This window comes from Dipodomys spectabilis, unplaced genomic scaffold (genome assembly GCF_019054845.1).
Source record: "Dipodomys spectabilis isolate Male_0828 unplaced genomic scaffold, ASM1905484v1 ptg000238l, whole genome shotgun sequence".
Lineage (NCBI taxonomy): Eukaryota > Metazoa > Chordata > Mammalia > Rodentia > Heteromyidae > Dipodomys > Dipodomys spectabilis.
Window position 1 is genome coordinate 1,659,944 of NW_024870915.1, and position 20,423 is coordinate 1,680,366.

The 20,423-nt window shown below is 34.3% G+C and overlaps 1 non-coding gene across 1 annotated transcript; it reads right to left on the reverse strand.

Moving 5' to 3' along the window:
* Window positions 1-249: 249 nt before the first annotated feature.
* On the reverse strand, window positions 250-356 carry LOC122124511. The gene has a single exon (XR_006150578.1). It is a non-coding gene; the product is annotated as a U6 spliceosomal RNA (small nuclear RNA).
* Between the last annotated feature and the right edge of the window lie 20,067 nt (window positions 357-20,423).

Sequence of the window (20,423 nt, forward strand, 5' to 3'; positions counted from 1 at the left end):
TCCATATACTAGCTATCGTAAATAATGTTGCAATAACCATAGTTGTGCTGGTAGTTTTAGTATGGTCTTGTTTATGATCATTTGGGTAGATCCCCAAAAGTGGGATTAATGTGTCATAGAGGAGTTTTATGTGGAGTCTTTTGAGGAACCTACATATTGCTTTCCAAAGTAGTTGAACAAGTTTACACTCCCACCAAGAATGCAGTACGGTTCCCTTGTGGCCACATACCTTTCAGCATCTGTTGTTGTAAAAATATGGAATGCTTCACGAATTTTTATGTCATCCTTGCGCAGGGGGCATGCTAATCTTCTCTGTATCGTTCCAATGTTAGTGCATGTGATGCTAAATTGAGCAAAGAACATTTTTTATATATAAAGTATAATTTGTATTGATTTTATGAAACTAGACAATTCAACAAAAATAAGTTCAAAAGAATTGTGAAATTTTAGAATCATGTACTTCTTACATAAGCACACATTTAAGAATAAAATCAAGATAGACATGCCAAAAACAAAATAATTCCAGATATTTGTAGTTCAAGAGATGTGTAAGAGGAGGGATTCAATTATTCTATACAAGGCACCTGTCAAAATAAACATTGCAGCAAGTGTTTGGGTTTGTTAAAGTTTTAATGTTTTAGGGCTGGGAAGGTGGCTCAGTGGTAGAGTGCTTGCCTTGCATGCATGAGGCCCTGGGATCTATTTCTCAGCACCACATAAGCAAAAAGAAAAAAGCGGTAAGTGACGCTGTGGCTCAAGTGGTAGAATGCTAGCCTTGAGCTGAAGAGCTGAGGGACAGTGCCCAGGCCCAGAGTTCATGCCCCACAACCGGACCCTCCCCCCAAAAAAACAGTTTTAATGTTTTAAATATGCTTAATTTTGAGATTTTGCTTATATATGCCAAAAATAGGACTGTTTGGCAGGTATAAAACTTTTTGATAAAGTATTTAAGATTTATGGTAGTAGACATTAAGTACTAAGTATGTACATTTTAGAGTATATGGAAACTTTATTAATGAGAAGTTGCAAAGTCTTTGTGTAAAGAAGCAGAGTGAAGAGTTAAGACTTTAACTATACAGATTTTGTTAAAAATTTAGAGATTCCTTACTTTATTTGATGATATAAGCCATAATGTACACATGTATGTTACTAGTCACACACATACATATACACATGTATACATGCGCACATGGAGAAAGACACATAATTACAGCCAACACAATTTCCACCAGTTGTTGAATATGCCTTAAACGGAATACTTGGAACAATATATGTTGAAGATGTATTTGTCTCTAATAGTTCATTTATCAATCCTCTTATCTCTTAAAACTGGTAGTTTTAGAGAGATTTGATTTACAAAATGCAGTACAAGTGATAGCAAGTCACTTGGAAACCTCAGTAAGTATAAGTGATATGGTGTCTCCCTGCTCCTCACGGAATGCTTACTCTTGTAGACACTCTCAACCACCGAAGTAGCAGGAAAATACCCTGGTAAAGAGTAAAGTTATAAGGCTTTAAATGGCATCCTTACTTGAGCTCTTTTCCCAACAACCAGCATGAATTCCTAGGCAGATGTGTGAGTCCTCCGAAAACTGGACTCTACATATACATTTTACTAACCCATGTGAAAATTCCTATATGAGAAATGCTGACTGAGTTCTTGCTGATTTCCTGGCCAAGAAAATAAGGAAAAAAAGAAAGTATTTTTAATGTTTTAAAGTTTGAGAATAATTTTTAACCTGTCAATAAATGTGTAGAACACAATTATACCAACTGATAAAAAAAATGATGGCATTTCATTTATGTGCTCTTGGACTTGGCCAGTGATTTTAGATGTGTCTACAAAAGTAGAATCAGCATAAATCAAGCCAGCATTTCTTCATTTAAGATATAAGGAAAGGATACTGGTTGACCCATTGTAACAATGAAATATACAAGACACTCTACCAGAGGATGGGTGAAGGGGGGAGGTGGGCTGGTGTGAAGGGAAGGGATGGTAGGGTTAAAAACAAAGGAGGAAACAATGCTCAATAAGAAATGTACTCATTACCTTACTTATGTAACTGTAACCCCTCTGTACAGTATTTATAATAAAAATATATATTAAAAACATACAAGGAAAATTTATCCCCCATTGTATACACACTTAATCCAGAAATTCATTACTGAATTCAAAACCTCTTAGAATTAAATTCCTAAATAGCAGTACTACATCTATATACCAGTATAAAATTTAAGCATTTCTATTTTTTAATTTTTCACGTCTCCTTTCTGTCCCTCCCTTTCTCTTATCCTATTCCCGTACTTCTCTGAATATTATGTTTTTAATTTGCATAATTTTAAGTGTTTCACTTTTAAGTTTTTAATTTTTGTTTTACTATTTTTCCTTGTCTTTTTTTTCTCTTTCTTTTTTCCCCGGGTTCTACTATCATTCTATCCAACCTATTCCCTGCTTTTAGATTAGGACTAAGTTAGCTCTCCCTCTACCTTTCCACATCCCTCTATTCCTATTTATTCCCACATCTCTCGCTAAAACTAATAACTTCTGGTTTGCCAAATTCTTCTTTGCTGTTCGTAGCCTATTAATGCATAGTTGTTTGATGTTGAAAAATATATCTGTTGAACTAGATTATATCTGCATGCTTTTGACTGTGCAACTACAGACATGGCTGATGCTTGCCTTAAGATAGTTTTCTAGCACAAACTGCTGTTACTCTCATCCCAAATGGGCAAAATAACCCGGAAAAACACAAGAAAAATGTCACGTCCGGGTATCTCAACTCCCACTCATGATAATCAGTGGACAGAACAGATAATGAATAATCCAGAGGAGAACTCCCAAAAAGCTCTACAAACAATAATGGTAAACATGATAAATAAAAAGATTGAAAACCTGCAAAGGACTCTGTTTGAGCATGATAGGGAGAGAGAGGAAGCAAACCGAAGATCAAAACAGGAAGCTCATGGGTGTGAGGAAGCTACTCAAAGATAGATAAAGGAATTGCATGAGCAGCTTGAGAACACCCAAAGAGAAATAAAAGAATTGTGTGAGCAGGCTGAGATCAGTCAAAGAGAACTAGAGTAATTGCATGAACGTGAGGAAGCTAATCAAAGAGTAATACAGGAATTGCAAGAGCAGGATGAGCATAGACAAAGATCAATAGAGGCATTCATGGAATCCATAAACAGAGAGCTGAAAGAAGTCAGGGAGTCCACAAAGGGAATGCTGAATGGATCCCAACAGAAGGAATGGAATTCCAAGGAAATCATAACAATCAACTAAGTGAATTGAGAATAAACATTGAACACCAAATTAAGGAAGTAAAGAATTTCATACAAGAGCGAAAACAAAGATCCAACAAAGAATTTGAAGTCATAAAAGCCGACCAACTAGAAGGAAAAGAAAAGAAAAAGTAGAAAATCTGGATAGTTGAATAGACCATGAAGAAGATTGAATTCTGAGGATAGAAGACATCCTAGATATTATAGAGAAAGGACATAAAACCATCCTAGACAAATCTAAGAAATATGATAGATTTATTCAACATTCAACCCTTGGAAGACACCATTAGAAGGTCTAATCTGAGGATAATTGTAGAGGAGCACGTAGAACCAGAAGTCCATGGTCTAGGAAATTTGTTTAACAGGATCCTAGCAGAGAATTTCCCAAACATGCAAAAAGATAGGCCTATTCAGATACAAGAAGCTTTTAGAACTCCCAATAGACCAGACCAGAACAGGATTTCCCATTGTCACATTATATGCACAGGATCAATTCAGACCAAGGAAAAGATCCTTAAAGTTGTCATGAAGAAAAGATCAATCACCTATAAAGGGAAACCAATTAGAATCACCTCAGATTTCTCAGCAGAGACAATCAAAGCAAGAAGAGACTAGAATGATGTAAGCAATGCCCTAAAGACAAACAACAACCAGGAATACTTTACCCAGCTATACTCTCCTTAATAATCGGAGGTCAAATAAAACACTTCCATGGCAAAGAAAAATTGAAACTATATATCTCCACCACACCAACCCTACAAAAGAATCTTAAAGATATCCTCCACAGAGAAAACCAACAAGACCACAATAAAGGCCAAGAAACAGCACCCAAACTGAGAATCCAAGAACCATAAGAAGAACACAGTTGCCGCAGCCCGAAGAAGTTGGATAAAATGGCAGGAACTCTCAAATACTTCTCAGTTCTATCTCTCAACATTAACGGATTTAACTCTCCAATTAAGCAACAAAGTCTGTCTACTTGGATTAAAAAGCAAGATCCTTCTATCTGCTGCCTTCAGGAGTCACATCTTGCCCACAAAAACAAACACATTTTCAATTTTAAAGACTGGAACAAAATCTACCAAGCAAACGGCCCCCATAAACAGGAAGGAGTTGCAATCCTAATATCAGATAAAATAGACTTTTAATTAAAATTAGTGAAAAGGATGGTGCATACTAATTAAGGGATCACTCTTTCAGGAAGATATTACCATTCTGAATATCTATTTGCCAAACAACGGATCACCCAAATTTATCCAAGAAACACTACTTTCCCTCAAATCCCACATAGACCCAAAGACATTAATCGTTGGGGGCTTTAACTCACAACTTTCCCCACTACATAGATGAACTTCTCAAGAACTCAACAGAGAAACCGCAGATATAAACAACTGCATAGATCAACTAGATTTAACAGACATCTATCAAATATTTCACCCAGCAGCATCAGAATACACGTTTTTCTCAGAAGACACATGGAACATTTTCCAAAATAGACCACATTTCTGGCCACAAAGCAAACTTGTCCAAATTCAGAAACATTGAAGTTATACCTTGCATTCTATCAGACCACAAGGGAATAAAATTATAATTCAACACCAAAAGCCACCAAAGAAAGTCATGTAACACATGGATCCTGAACAACACACTGCTGAATCATGAGTGGGTCATGGAAGAGATTAGAAAGGAAATTCAAATGTTCATGATATTCAACAAAATTGAACACACCAATTACTAGCTCCTCTGGGACACAGCAAACGCAGTATTCAGAGGCAAGTTTCTAGCTCTGAGTTCCTACATCAACAAATTGGAGAGATCTGAAACCAATTTAATGAGCCTCCTTGAAAAAGAGCAGCAAGATAAACACAATCCAGAAAATGGAAATAAATAATTAAAATTTAATCAGAATTAAATGAATTGAAATGTAAAAAAATAATAGAAAGATTCAAGAATCCAAAGAGTTGATTCTTCGAAAAAATTAACAAAATTGAGAGACACTTAGCAAATCTTATCAGAAAAAGAAGAGAACGTACCCAAATAAACTCACAGATGAGAATGGAAACATCATCACAGAATCAATTAAGATTCAGAACATTACAAGGGAATGCTTCTAAAACTTTCATACTAATAATTTTGAGAACTTGAAAGAAAAGGACCTTATCCTAGCAAATACTGACATGACGAAACAAAGCCAAGATGAGTCAAACTATCTTAAAAGGCCTATATCAAGCATTCAAATAGAAACAACAGTAAGAGACCTCCCATCTAAGAAAAGCCCAGGACCAAATGGTTTTACAGAGGAATTCTACAAGGCCTTCAAAGCAGACATCACACCAATACTCCTCCAAATCTTCAATGAAACTGAAAAAGAAAGTTCACTACTGAACTCATTCTATGAGGCCATCATAACACACATCCCAAAACCAGGAAGGGACTCATCAAGGAAAGAGAACTATAAACCCATTTCTTTGATTAAGATTGATGCAAAGGTTTTCAACAAAATTTTGGTCAATCGACTTCAACAATTCATCCAAAAAATCATACACCATGATCAAACAGGATTCATTTCAGGGATGCAAAGCTGGTTTAATATATGCAAATCAATTAATATACTTCAGCACATCAACAGCAGCAAGGATAAGAACCACGTGGTTATCTCAATAGATGCAGATAAAGCATTCAACAAGATCCAACACCCCTTTATTATGATGGTTCTGGAAAAATGAGGAATCCATGTTACATTTCTCAATACAATAAAGGCTGTATATGACAAAGCAATAGCCAGCATTATAGTTAACGGTGAAAAAATAAAGCTACTTCCTCTTAACTCAGGAATGAAACAAGGATGCCCACTCTCTCCACTTCTCTTCAATCTAGTATTGGAATCCCTAACTACAGCAATAAGATAAGATGCAAATGTAAGAGGGATCCAAATAGGGAAAGAAGAAGTAAAACGCTCCCTCTTTGCAGATGACAAGATCTTTTATTTAAAGAATCGCACAGAGTCCATTCCAAAATTACTAAAGCTGATTCAAAACTCTGGCAAAGTAGCAGGGTTTAAATTAACCCTCAAAAATCAATGGCTTTTCTGTATGCCAACAATAAGAAAAGTGTGGCTGAAATTAGGAAAGCAACTCCATTCGTAATAGCCCCACAAAAAATAAAATACCTAGGAATTAACTTAACCAAAGTAGTGAAGGACCTCTATGATGAAAACTTTAAAAAACTGAAAAAGGAAATCAAAACTGAACTTATAAAGTGGCAAAACTCCCAGGCTCCTGGACTGGGAAAGATCAACATCGTGAAAATGGCAATACTTCCCAAGGCTATCTACAAATTAAATGTGATACCTATCAGTATTCCAACCTCATTCTTCAAGGAAATAGAAGAGGCAATCAAAAAATTCATATGGAACAATAAAAGACCCTGAATAGCAAAAATGATCCTTAACAGAATGAACAGTGCTGGAAGAATATCAATACCAAGTTCAAATTCTACTACAAAACCATAGTAATCAAAAGAGCTTGGTACTGGCACAAGAACAGACCTCAGGACCAATGGAATAGAATTGAAAACCCAGAAATGAACCAACAGACCTATAGCCATCTAATCTTCGGTAAGGGAGCTAAAAAATAGAATGAAAGAAAGACAGCCTCTTCAGTAAATGGTGCTGGCAAAATTGGTTAACAACTTGTAGAACACTAAAGCTAGATCCTTATATATCACCCTGCACCAGAATCAACTACAAATGGATCAAAGACCTCGCAGTCAAAGCAGACACTCTGAAAACATTACAGGATGGAATTGGAGAAACCCTAGGCCTTGTTGGCACAGGCCAAAATTTTCTTAATAGAGACCCGGAAACAACAAATCAAAGAAAGGTTGGACAATTGGGATTGCATAAAATTGCAGAGCTTCTGCATGGCAAAGGACATAGCTAGCAAGATTAATAGAAAGTCTACGGATTGGGAGAAGATCTTCATTAGCCATAAAATGGACAAGGGTCTCAGATTGAAAATATACCTTTAACTCAAAAATTTAAATCCCCCAACAAATCATCAAAGAAACAACTGCCCAATAAATAAGTGAGCTAAAGACTTAAAGAGAAAATTCTCTGAAGAGGAAAGAAGGATGGCCAATACACACATGAAGAAATGCTCAACCTCCCTAGTCATAAAAGAAATGTAAATCAAAATAATATTGAGATACTACCTCACCCCAGTTAGAATGGCTATAATCAAGAACTCTAATAACAACAGATGCTGGCGGGGATGTGAACAGAAAGGAACACTACTTTATTGTTGATGGGAGTGTAAACTTGTTCAACCAGTTTGGAAATCAGTATTGAGGTTCATCAAAAGACTCCACATAGAGCTCCCCTATAACCCAGCAATCCCACTTTGGGTATTTAACCAAATGTTCACATACAAGACCACAGTAGAGCTTCCAGCACAACTATGTTTATTGCATCATTATTTACCATAGCTAATATATGGAACCAACCCAGATGCACCTTAGTAGATGAGTAGATCAAGAAAATGTGGTATATATACACACTGGAATTTTATGCCTCCATCAGAAAGAATGACATTGACCCATTTGTTAGGAAATGGAAAGACTTGGAAAAAAATGTATTAAGTGATGTAAGCCAGGCCCAAAGAAACATAAGTGCCATGGTTTCCCTTATTTTCAATAACTAGTATATGTCTGAGACAAACAGAAACTCTCAGACAAGTTGATGTAAGGGAAATGAACCCTAAGATATATATTCAAATGTTTTTTTTCCTTTCATGCTATTGTTTCTAACACATTTATAAGATTATTTCTTTTTTGCTTTGTATGTCTCTCCCCTTCTGTACCTTCCCTGCTATCATTGTACTTGATGTTGGTATAATTTGTGGAGGGGAAGGGAAAAAACAAATGGTTTAAATAATAGGGATACAGTTGGACCCATTACAACAATGAGATGTCTAAGTCATTATGCCAAAAACAAACTTTAAAATTTTGTGGTGGTGGGGTGAGGATTGGGTGGGGTGCGGGGAGAGGACGGGAAGTTATGGGAAGGTGAAACAAAGGAGGAGGCTACAATACTTGATAAGAACTGTACTTATTATCTTGCCCTTGTAATTGAAACACCTTTGTACAGTATTTCCACAACAACAAAGAAAAATAAATTTAAATATGGAATGAAATTAGTTCCAATAATGCATTGCATTAAGGTATTTAGAAATAACTGAGAAACTTAAAGGTGCATAAGATTTTTTTTATTGGAAATGAAGGGATATTGGAATTTGATTCTCTATATTTTAAGCGATTTGCTTAAAAGAATAGGCAAAATTAAAGTTACATTTTCAGCAGACTTGACATATTAAATTTTGTATATCGAAAGGGAAACAAGCCTCAACAATATGTCAATTCTCTCTTCTTATTTATCTCTAAAGGTTTATGCTTCTCTTCTCTGAATATTAAAACTTCAAAAAATTTATGTTTAGCTAGTTGTGCAAAGGGGTTTTGCTTCTTCAAGTCAGTGTTGAATAGAATGTATGTGCATTTCAATATACAGTGCATCTGGATCATTGTCAAACTTCACATTTTTCTTCCTTCCCTTACCCCAACCCCACCTACCCCTTCATGTTTCCTACTTACATTCTCACATATGTACATTGAATATTATGACTGTATTAGTCCACCATTTCCCTCTCCATTCTTCTACCCAACTCTTTTTTTGCCCAGATCCTCTTTTAATAGTTGTTTCAACTTCATGTTATTTTGTTAAATATCTCTACTTTGGCATTTGGCGATGGGTTTGCCACATCTTCTCTTCCATGTTTGATCTACATAAATGAGTATATTTCTCCACATTTCTAATCTCTGAATGGCTAAGATAGATCTCCTTTACTATTCACCTTCTGTCCTAAATTTAGAATTGGACTTTCAGGGACATCCAATAGAGCATTTTTACTCTCTACATATTGAAGATGGAAGGGAAATAATTTCCATGCTCTGAGCATTATGTTATCCATCATGAATTCCCATCACTTATCACTACAGTAGTCTAAATTTAAAGTCATATCTTCTGCATTATATTCACACAGTATAAATGAATATCAAGGGCAATTTACCTAATATTGGAAGTTTAGGGATGATCTTTAATTTCTTATGATAGAAGCAGGAATCAGTTTTAATTTTCAGATTCCACTATGTAGTGAGCTCTGTAGTCTTCTAAACTTTCGATAAATTTCGAGTTACCTTTTGTTAATAATTTAAAAAGTTTTATTGCAGTATTTGAAATGCTGCTCCAATTATTTTAAAAGTTTCACAATAAGTTAGACTAAACTTTTTCCTCCCATGTTCCCCACTAGTTCAGGTTAAGTCTCCTTTCGCTTTATTTTTTGAGAGACCAAGGAATGAGGGTAAACAGAGAGATGATCATTACTCAGATATCTCCTTCCTCTTCTGTTTCTGCTGTTCTTGTTAAGAAGAAGACTGGAGCAGGGAACAAGAGTGATGCTTGACTTCACCATACAAGAGGGCATTCCTGGCATGTCAATTATTGTTTCTCAGAATCACTGAAATTGCTTACTCTTGCCATCTCTCTGACAGTAACCTAACTGTGGCTTCCTTGGTGCAGAAGGAAGCACACTAACAGGTTATTACCCGTAAATTGGTATTTTATATCTCAGCTTACTACTACCAAAAATAAAAAGCTTTGGCTACATAAAAGCAAAGGTACTGATTGTCCAACAAAACCTTAGTGAGGAGTAGACAATTCTACTCAGCTACGCCCTCCTCTCATATCCTGCCTTCCACTCCCCTCCTCTCATTTAACCTCCCTTCATTTCTTCTTTCTTTGTGTCTCTCTCCTGCATATTCATCTCTATCTTCTCTCTTTTTCTCTTCCAGTAGCAAGTGCTTTGGTTTATCAGACAATACATAAATAATTGAACAATTTTTTTTCCTCCTTTTGTGATTTTTTATTCTTAAGAAGTGAGTTCTAGCACAGAACCAGTGGCTTGCACCTATATAGTCGGTAGGTTCAAATTTGACAATTGCAATTCGAAGCTATTACAAGTGGATAAACCTAAGAGATTCTTTTCTGCACTTGTGGTAAAAGGAAGACGTGAAGGTGTGGCTCAGCTGGTATAGAGCAAGCATTGAGAATTAAAGCCCAGATAGAGCTCAAGGCCAGGAGTTCAAACCCCAGTACCAGCACAAGATTAAAAAAAAAAAATGAGTCCTTTGTCTTTGAAATGGGATATTTCTCCAAAAATTCATACCTAGGACAATTTTCAAGGTCTAAGACTCTTTTTAAGGCTCTTTCACATGTTAAACTGATTCCTCTGCTTGATTCATATTATGGAAAATAGGAGTCACACTTCATATTAAAAAGTATGCACATTACTGAACAGTTCTTACAATTTTTAATGTAAAGGATGCATGGGAGAAGAATTCACCTCATATGGGTGAGTTAGGTTTGGCTCACTGACAGACTTTTGCAAGTAAATGAGGGTCTGTTTTCATTTGAAGAAGTCCATATAGATGGTTTTCTAGGAGAGAGAACAAGCTACCTTTGTCCAAGTTTGAATCAGATTAAGTTTATTCCTATGATATGGTAAAGAGAAAGAAGCTCAACTCATGCAACACTCTGCAGACAGTAATTTCAAAAATATTAAAAACCCATGTCTATGTTTGGAACAGCTAATTTGTCACAAACAAAAAACAGTTTACTGAGCCAAGAAAACATAAGTTAGAGCAATACGAACTATGTTAAATATAGTTAATGGCTGAGTGTTATGTGTAAAAGAGTTCTGTAATCACAACTAAAATATAAATTTTTTCATCATATCCCTAACAAGAATCCCTAAGATAGGCCTTGCTAAATCTGTCATAGAGGGTGGTGTTTATGCAATTGTCAGGTTTGTTTAGGGTCCAATATCTTCCTCAGTCGCTTGGGTGGCAAACTGCTCACACCACATGCAGTGTCTGGAAACACATGCTGTCTTGCTAGGCACCTAAGGGATTTTTGTGCCACTGTAAATAGTTATTGTTTTTCTTCTTGTAATTATACCTGTCAGTGTGAAGTCCTTTCATGATAAGAATAATAGTTTCTGTACCCTTTGTTCCACTAACAAATCTCAGATGTAAGTATAGTCCAGTGCCCGTGGCTCATGCCTATAATCCTAGCTACTCAGGAAGCTGAGATCTGAGGATCACAGTTCAATGCCAGCTCAAGCAGGAAATTCCATGAGATTCTTATCTCCAATAAACTACCAGAAAACTGGAAGTGGCGCTATGTCTCAAGCGGTAGAGCTCTTGCCTTGAGCTGAAGAGCACTTGGACAGCACCTAAGCCCAGAATTCAAGCCCCAGGACTGACCAAAAAAAAGTATCTATCTATCTATCTATCTATCTACCTATCTATCTATCCATCTATCTATCTATCTATCTATCTATCTATCTATCTATCTATCTATCTATCTATCTATCTATCTGTCTGTCTGTCTGTCTATGTATCTATGATGAGAAGAATTACATTTAAATATAAATCAATATTTGATACACATTTATAATACAAGTAAACATATGATGTATTTATAATATATACATATATTTACATATATAAGATCATATTATATCTGTATGTTTATAAATATACTTGTAATTTATATCCAAAGAGTACATCTGAAGATTTTGGGGAAAATGTAGAGTGTCTAAAGGCTTACTACTAACCCACCATACTTTCAATCATTTTTTCCACTTATTACAATGTATGGAGTAATAAGACTGAATGATTATGAAACAGAGTTGCTGTTTTCTTCGTTACCATTTTGGATTAGAAACATCTACTTACTTGGTATAAAACCTACCCAAATGTGATCTTGAAATCACACTCCACAAACTGGACATATACATCAATTTAGCAACTTACAGGTCTCAAACTTTTATTTGAATCCTGTATCTCACATATATTCAGTTTCCTTTGAGTCAGCTACATGTACAAACATGCCTAGATTTTCATGCTCACATACATCCCCCTACTCATATGACATACTAAATGTGACATTAAAATAAAAAATAATATATATGCTGAAAAAGAACACCTTTGCAAATGTAATCAAATTTTATTTTTAAATACAATGCATTATTGAAATACTGATGAAAGAGCAGCTGAGAGATGTTTCAAATAGAAGAGTGCCTGTCTAAAGAGCATGTTTCTTATTCCAAACATCATTATTTCCATCCTTCCTTCTCCCACATAAAAAAGCATAAATAAGTACAGAATTAACTACATGTTCCTTAATCACTCATTGAAGAGAGAAACTGTAATATATATATATATATATATATATATATATATATATATATATATATATATACACACATACACAATGATATACTATTTAGCCACACATAATTATGAAAACATATCATCTTCAAGAAAATAGAATTGGAAACCTTCATATAAAAGCAGTTAGCGATACTGTGTAAAACAAATATTAGATTTCTCATATGCAGACTCTAGACCCAGAAAATAAAATGAATGACCCAGGTGTAAAAGATGGAACTGATTAAGCTTGGAAAAAAGTAAGAGAGGAGATGAAGAGAAATATTGTGGAGTAAATATGTTCAAATATTTCAAAAGTTAGTATGATGACATAATAAAATATAAGTATAAAAATAAGATAAGGAAATTAATAAAATGAATAAAATGTAACAAGCTACATTACGTGGACATATGTGTATAATACAATAAAATACTTTTGTGAAATTAATATTTGCTAATAAAAAGTAAAATTCATTCCAGTTGTTATAGATTCATATGTTAATTTCCATTTTTAGCTTAGATATTTCCCTGATAAAGTAAAAGGAGAAATAGGTTTTGCTCATTTAGAAGGACAATCTTGTCCAATTAGCATTAAAGTATTCTAGATAATTACTGTCAATGTGATATTGTTCAAATTATTATATTAGAATATTTCCAATTGACTCTTCAAAATATTATCCTATAGGTATATACTTTTTGTTATTTATAGAATATTTTTCTACTCAATTACTATATACCATTTTCTGAATGCGGTTTGGTATATGTAACTAGGATATATTATACCTGACCAGGAAATCAATTATTCAAACAGTTTTTATCAAAAATTCCTATAACGAAATAAAGACCTAAATCCAAATTATGTATATTTGAAGACAATACTTGCTTAATCCTCTTCTCACATTCTTCATTCCCTTCTTGAGAATAATACATATTGTAAGGGAATACTTAACATGTTTTAGAGAAATATGTTGACTTTAGTCCAATGAGTTACTGTATGCTGCATTTTGGTTTACTTTATATCCAGAAGAGCTAAATTCTTGCCTTATGATTTTCCTTAGACTTTATACTCAGGTTTAACCTCTGATGGGTGACAGATAAAGGTATAAACATTTTTTAACAGTAGCTAAATTTAGGCTGAGGAATCTAGGTACAACTACTCATGCAGATAGGCCTCATCAGTCATGAGACCACGATATCAAAATGTTAACCTATGCTTCCTGAAATCATTCTTATGAGATTTTGTGTATTATAAACACTGGTTATTAGCATTTGTTTTGTAAACAACATCATTTCATGGGTTAGGAACTGAAGTGAGATATTATACCCAGAACAAAATTTAAGGAGGTATCCAAAATTAGTTACCAAGATATAAATCATTTAACACAATGTTTTAAAAATGCAAGACAAAGGAAATAATTTATGAAAAAAGCTCACATTTAAAATAAATACAGAATCAGTATGACAGATTTTTCTTTTTATCCCAGTTGCAATGCGGATTACATGATGAATTTAATAGTTATATGTTTAGTTAGGTCTTGATAATTACTTGGAGAAGTTATGTTCTTTCATATATTCATTTGTCAGATCAAAGAGGAAATGAATTCCATGCCAGAGTCAACATCCATAATAATGTTACAGTTGTATTCTACTAATTTGCCAAAGTTTCAAATCAGCTCGAGTAACTTCGGTCTTCTTTAGATCTAACTAATGAGGTACACAATTTAGTCAGGAATAGATTTTGACCACCATTTATTAAAATATTATTATCCAGAAACTACTACTCTTCTCTCTTTTCATGAGATTTTTAATTTCATTTATATAATGTGCTGATGTTTTCCTTTAGATAATCCAAATTCAGTGTTCTAAAAACAGTATAATTTGGAGTATTATTAAATTATGTACACTCATGTACACTGCTCAGATTCTATTATTTGTACTTTTTGTTCTTGTTAAGTCAGTAGTATTTAGTTCTCATTACGGATATTTTGGAATTACTAATTGCATTTCGGAATTTTTAAGAATGTTATGATTTTTGTGATTTAATACTGTAGCATTTTTTCTTTTAAATATGTGCAGATCTTACTTTACATACAGTTACATTAGTTTTAAACAATTTGTTCCATTCAAGGGATTTTCTATATTAGGTTGATCCAGATGAATTTAATTACAAATTAACACAACCTTATTTCTGAGACACAGTTATAGCTCTACTTAAATTAACATATGCTTGAAGGTTTTGTAATTTAAAAAATAAACTGGGCACAACATGTTTTTGTTCTGGGGAAGTTCCAATTTGTTGGTTGTTTTTCCAGATGTGATGACTTCAACATATGTGTGCATTTTATTTCAATTGTTTTGTGCCTATATTTTGTTATATATAACAGAAAATACAAAAAAAAGAATCAGTGATTTAGAACTTTTCCAAATAGAATTCTCAGAGAGACACTGCAAGTTTTGTGACAACTGGGAAAAGGGACATGTTCTTAGTGCAGGGGTTAGCAGAATAAGAGAGACATTGTTTGATGAGATTTGAATTCTGCCACTTCCTGCCTCAATATTTCCAATGGTATTACTTCAACGTATTTAGTGGAAAGAAAATAATTTTGTCTGTATGAATTCACAATTTTTGGTTCAATTGAGCCACACTACATATTCATATGTGATTTTACCTCTAAAATCTTTTCTCCTTAGTTTAAAACCACAGATGTGAATTTATAATGTAAAATAGCACCTAGAATTTATATGAAATGGTCCAAACTATTTAGAATGTAATGATTATAGTATGTGAGATAGTATGTAATAATTGATTTTGGGGAAAGTCAATTACAGTGGATTTTTGTGAAATACTGAGTAATAGAATTATATTTGATTCTATAAAAAATTGACGGTTACATCTAAAAATTACTCAGTTATAAGTTAATTCTGAAAAAATAAGATTGTTTACTGGAAAAAGCTAGACGTTTCAATAAGCTTGCTTTTTAAAAATTGACTTGGATCTGGACTTTGGTGACTCATGCCTGGAAACCTCGCTACTCAGGAGTCTGAGATCTGAGGATAGTGGTTGAAATCCAGCCCAGGCAGAAAGTCTGTGAGACTCTTATCTCCAATGAACCAGAAAGGGCACTGTGCCTCAAGTGGTACAGTGGTAGCCTTGAGCTGAAGAGCTAAGGGACATTGCCCAGGCCCAGAGATCAAGGCCCACAACCAACAAAAAAAAATGACATGGAGTTTTACTATATTATTTCATGATTTTTATGAGTGGTTGTTCAGTGAAGATGTCATTGGTTTTTATATTTTCAGTTGGCATAAAATGAGCCTACTATTGTATTAAATTTATCAAAAAAATTTTTCTTATTCTATGACTGCGTAAATTTTGTGGGTAATGGTTAAAACCAAGTTGCTTTTTTGAAATAAAATATTTGTATTACCCCCCAAAAAAGAGGAACAAGATAAAATATATGCCAGAGAATTACTCTGTAAATCTTCATGGACTAATAGCCTGTCAGTTTGTTTTAACTTTTAAACAAAAATTAAAACAATCTTGGATAACATGAACCCATTTAAATTTCTTCATCCTTGTCATTTAAGATTCACTTTAAAAAGAAGTTCAATGGGTGAGTGTTTTTTCCTTACTTTTCCAAAGAAATGATCATTTCATCATTATAGTTTATAGCACAATATACCCAGAAAGCATTTCTTAAGGAAAAAGAATTTTTCCCATTCTTTGGTTTGCTTCAGTCTCTATTTAAACTGCATACCACAACTCACCCACCCTATTGTCTGTCTTTTCATTTGAAACATTTCAAAAGTTTTCCTTCCCTGGTGTGTCAGCCAGCAAAGTTTTACAAAACAGCATGCTTTCATTCATTGTGCTTTCCAAAATATATCTCACAAATGCCAACAATGAAACACAATCTGAAACATCTGTGGACTTTTCCACTTATAGTGGAAAAATCGCTTTCCTTACTCCTTAGAACTAGCTGTTTACAGGCATTAATTGCTCTATCAGTTCCATGCTTTAGAACAGCTGCATTTGACAATGGCGTACATGTTAATTTGTTTACCACATCTGGTTTGTTTTCAGGAAGGACTGTGTTCATGGAAGATGGTAATAGATGAATTTTTCAATTATGTAGTTTAATAGGGCTCTGAGTTGTGGATATAAAACATCAATTTCAGTGACTAAATATTTAAATTAAATCCCATAAAATATATTCCTTCAATTTTCTGGGTAAAGTGTTCTACAAGCTAGGTATTTTTAAAGAAATATTATATGTTGTTTCCTTGGTGACAACGTAATTGGAGGATTTAAAATTTTATATACCATGCCCATCTTAAATGAGGTAGATGTACTTGGGTTGGCATGCAAAACTTTTGGTAAGTAAGGTAAGTGCTATACCAATGAGCCACCTTCCCAGCCTTTCATGCATACAAAACTTTTGGGACAGCATTAATGTTTGAATCTTGGATAGGATTTGATTGGGAATTGTGACAGACTTTCATAGTATAAGAAGAAAAACGAAAGGCCATACTAATATTTTTTTTTGGGGGGGGGGCAATTGGGGGACCTGAATTCTGGCCTGGGCGTTGTCACTCAGCTATTCAGCTCAAGGTCAGCACTCTACCACTTGAGTCACAGTGCCACTTCTGGCTTTTTTCTTTTTGCTTATGTGGTGCTGAGGAATTGAACCAAGGGCCACATACATGCAACTCAAGGGCTCCACAACTAAGCCACTTCCCAGCCCCACTAATACTTCTCTCTGCTACATTGTTATATTAGTTTATTAAAACACACACATACACACATACAAACACACAGATACACACATTTGTAGTGTAAAGACCCACTCCGTCTGCAAGAAAATATTTTAATAAGAATTCCATAAAATATTTAGTCTACTGAGTTCTGATTAGAATTTACAGAAATATCTACTTGATTCTTCCCCTGAACAAGTTATTGTCATTTGTGAAGGTGTTGCCAATTGAATTTAGAATAACCCAGAAAGATCTATGTGTTAAAGAAAAATAACTTTCTATTTCCTCCCAGACTGTGGAGAATATCTGAATAGTTCTGGAGATTAAGTTCTTCAGCGTGAAAGCTATGAGAACATACACTCTCAACTACTTTCTTATTTTATATTTTAATCAGTCTAGGTCAAAAACTTTTCTCTTTGACATACTCCCCACCTTGCCATTGTCTTGTCACAGGCTGCCAAAGCAATAAAACCAACTGAACATACACTGAAACCTTCAAACTTGTAAAACTGAATAAGCATTTCTGTTTGATAAATTGACAACATCACTTATTATGGTAGGTTATAAAGCTAATACGGAAGTCTAGTCTTTCTAACAATGTAGAGTATATTAAATTATGCTTCATTATAAAATATCTAACTCCATGTTTTATTTTATATTTTTGTTTCTGTTGATCCCAGGGCTTAAACTCAGGGCCTGGTTGGTGTTTTTGTGTTCTATGCCAGTGCTCAACATAAAATCTTAACTGGAATGCTCGACATACAATCTGAACTAGAACTCCATTTGCCCTGGTGGTTAATTGGAAATAAGAATCTAATGAACTTTCCAATGCAGGCTGGATTTGAACTGAGATCTTCAGATCTTAGCCTCTTAACTAGCTAAAATTACATCCTTGAGCCACCAGTGCCTACTCATGTTGCATATTTGGTGTAATTCAAATTTTCCGCATTGTATAGATGCTCCTACTACAATATAAAAATACTTAACATACTTTCACTGTATTTGTTGTTGGTATAATTTGTGGAGGGGGAAGGGAAAAACCAAGTTGTTTAAGTAGGGATACAGGTGGACTCAGTGCAACAATGAGATGCTATGTAGGAAAATGAAATTTACAACTTTGGCTCAAGATGGGCGAGAGGGTCGGGAAGGGGAGATGGAAAGGGATGATAAAGGGGTAGAAAGGAGGAGGTAACAATGCTTGATAAGAAATGTACTCATTACATTGTCCCTGTACTTGTAACCCCTCTGTATGGTATTTTCACAAAAAATCTTAAAACATAATAAGGATATTTGCAAAGTATATAATGAAGGAAGAATTTTCATTCTTTACAAAATATTTGCAAAATCTATGCTACACTATCTATATTTTACTCTACCTTTCCTGCAACCAGTTTGATATAGTTTAATACCTGTTATGCCAAGTTTCTCTATATTTTACTGGAGATTTAATTTTTCATGTATGTATGTATATGTATATGTATATTTATATGTATCTATCTGTCTATCTGTATATGTTCCAATGTGGATCATCAAACTTTAAACTTTGCTTTTTTTTTTTTTCCTGTTTAGCAGTTAACCTGGTTGGCTCAATCTGTGACAATATCTCTGCTCATTCCTTTATTTACAACACCATCATCCTTTTAAAATTAACTTTATTTCCAGAGATGATTACCAATCAGTCCAATCAATATACACCCAGAGGGTTTTAATAAAACAAGCTTTAAGGAAGGAAGATAACATGAAGTGACAACTACAAAATTTCTCCAGAGACCTGACATCTTTCACATTTTTGCCTTCCTCCTGATACTTAAGCAATCATTGACTAACACTATTAATAATACTGCAATCATAACTTAAAGATCAGTGTTTTTTCCAACCTGAAGCCTTCTTTTCCATGATTTTTGACATAAACTTTTGTGAGACTTTTTTGATTGTGATGGTATTCCATCCCAAACAAAGCCATGTATATCAAGAAAGCCTATAGTTTCAACTCAGAGTACTAAACAAAAGAGGGAGAAAATTAAGGTTAGCTATATATGTTAAGCACAAATATAGGCAATATCAAGATATTTTGAGATGGTATACTTTTACTGGATAAAGTGGGTCAAATCTATAATATTATCTACTTGGAAAACAGAGCTTAGAGAATTCCAGTTCCAGGCAAAATGTTTTATGCTTGTGTTAGGAGGACCTCAGTCCAAGCAGACCCAGGCATGGTGGTACTACCTCAAAATAAGCAATCAAATTATAATCTGCAGGTATGGTGGTAGTAGAGATGCCTTTTCACAAGTATAGGTTTTGAGTTCAATCCTCCAGTAGTGCTGGGAATTTAAATGTGGAATGTCTAAGGTCAAGATTTCATACTTGTCTTACAAGCTCTAATAAAACCTTTACCTCTTTTGCTATTTTTTAAAATTATAACCATAACTTCCCTGCCCCAAACAAATAATTTCATATTAGAGATTTTCTTCTATCTATTAAGTAATATGTTATGTCCCACTGAAATCAGGCTAAAGATAAAAAACCCATTGTCTTACAAAGTGACTGTATATGGAAACAGAATCTCAAAGGTAGCATTTAAGTTGAAGTCTACTCCAAGAGAAGCAGAATGCCTTGAATATGCTAAGGAAAGAGGAATCAGAAGCCAACTCTAATCTTGGAGTTCTAATGCCACCAACTCAGAGACAATGTATTTACAATGTTAATGCTACCCAATTTGTGGTAGTTTATTATTGCAATTACTAGCAAACATGTGGAAGCTATAAGACACGTAAAGTCATTGACTCTTCTGATGCAAGACTCATCTCTATAATCCTAGTGATTAAGAAGTACGAAACTTGGGGGATAATGGTTTTCAGGCTGGTAGGAAAGTTCATGAGGTTCTATCTCCAATTAACTACAAAAATTTCTGGCAGGAGCATGGTTCAAATAGTAGGCTTACTACTGTTAGCAAAAAAAAAAAAAAACTGAGAGCATAAAGTATGTTCAAGCCCCAAACTGGCAGAAAGAAAAAGTCCTTAGAAGAATACTATAAGAAGCAGAATTATGAATAGGAAAGCAGA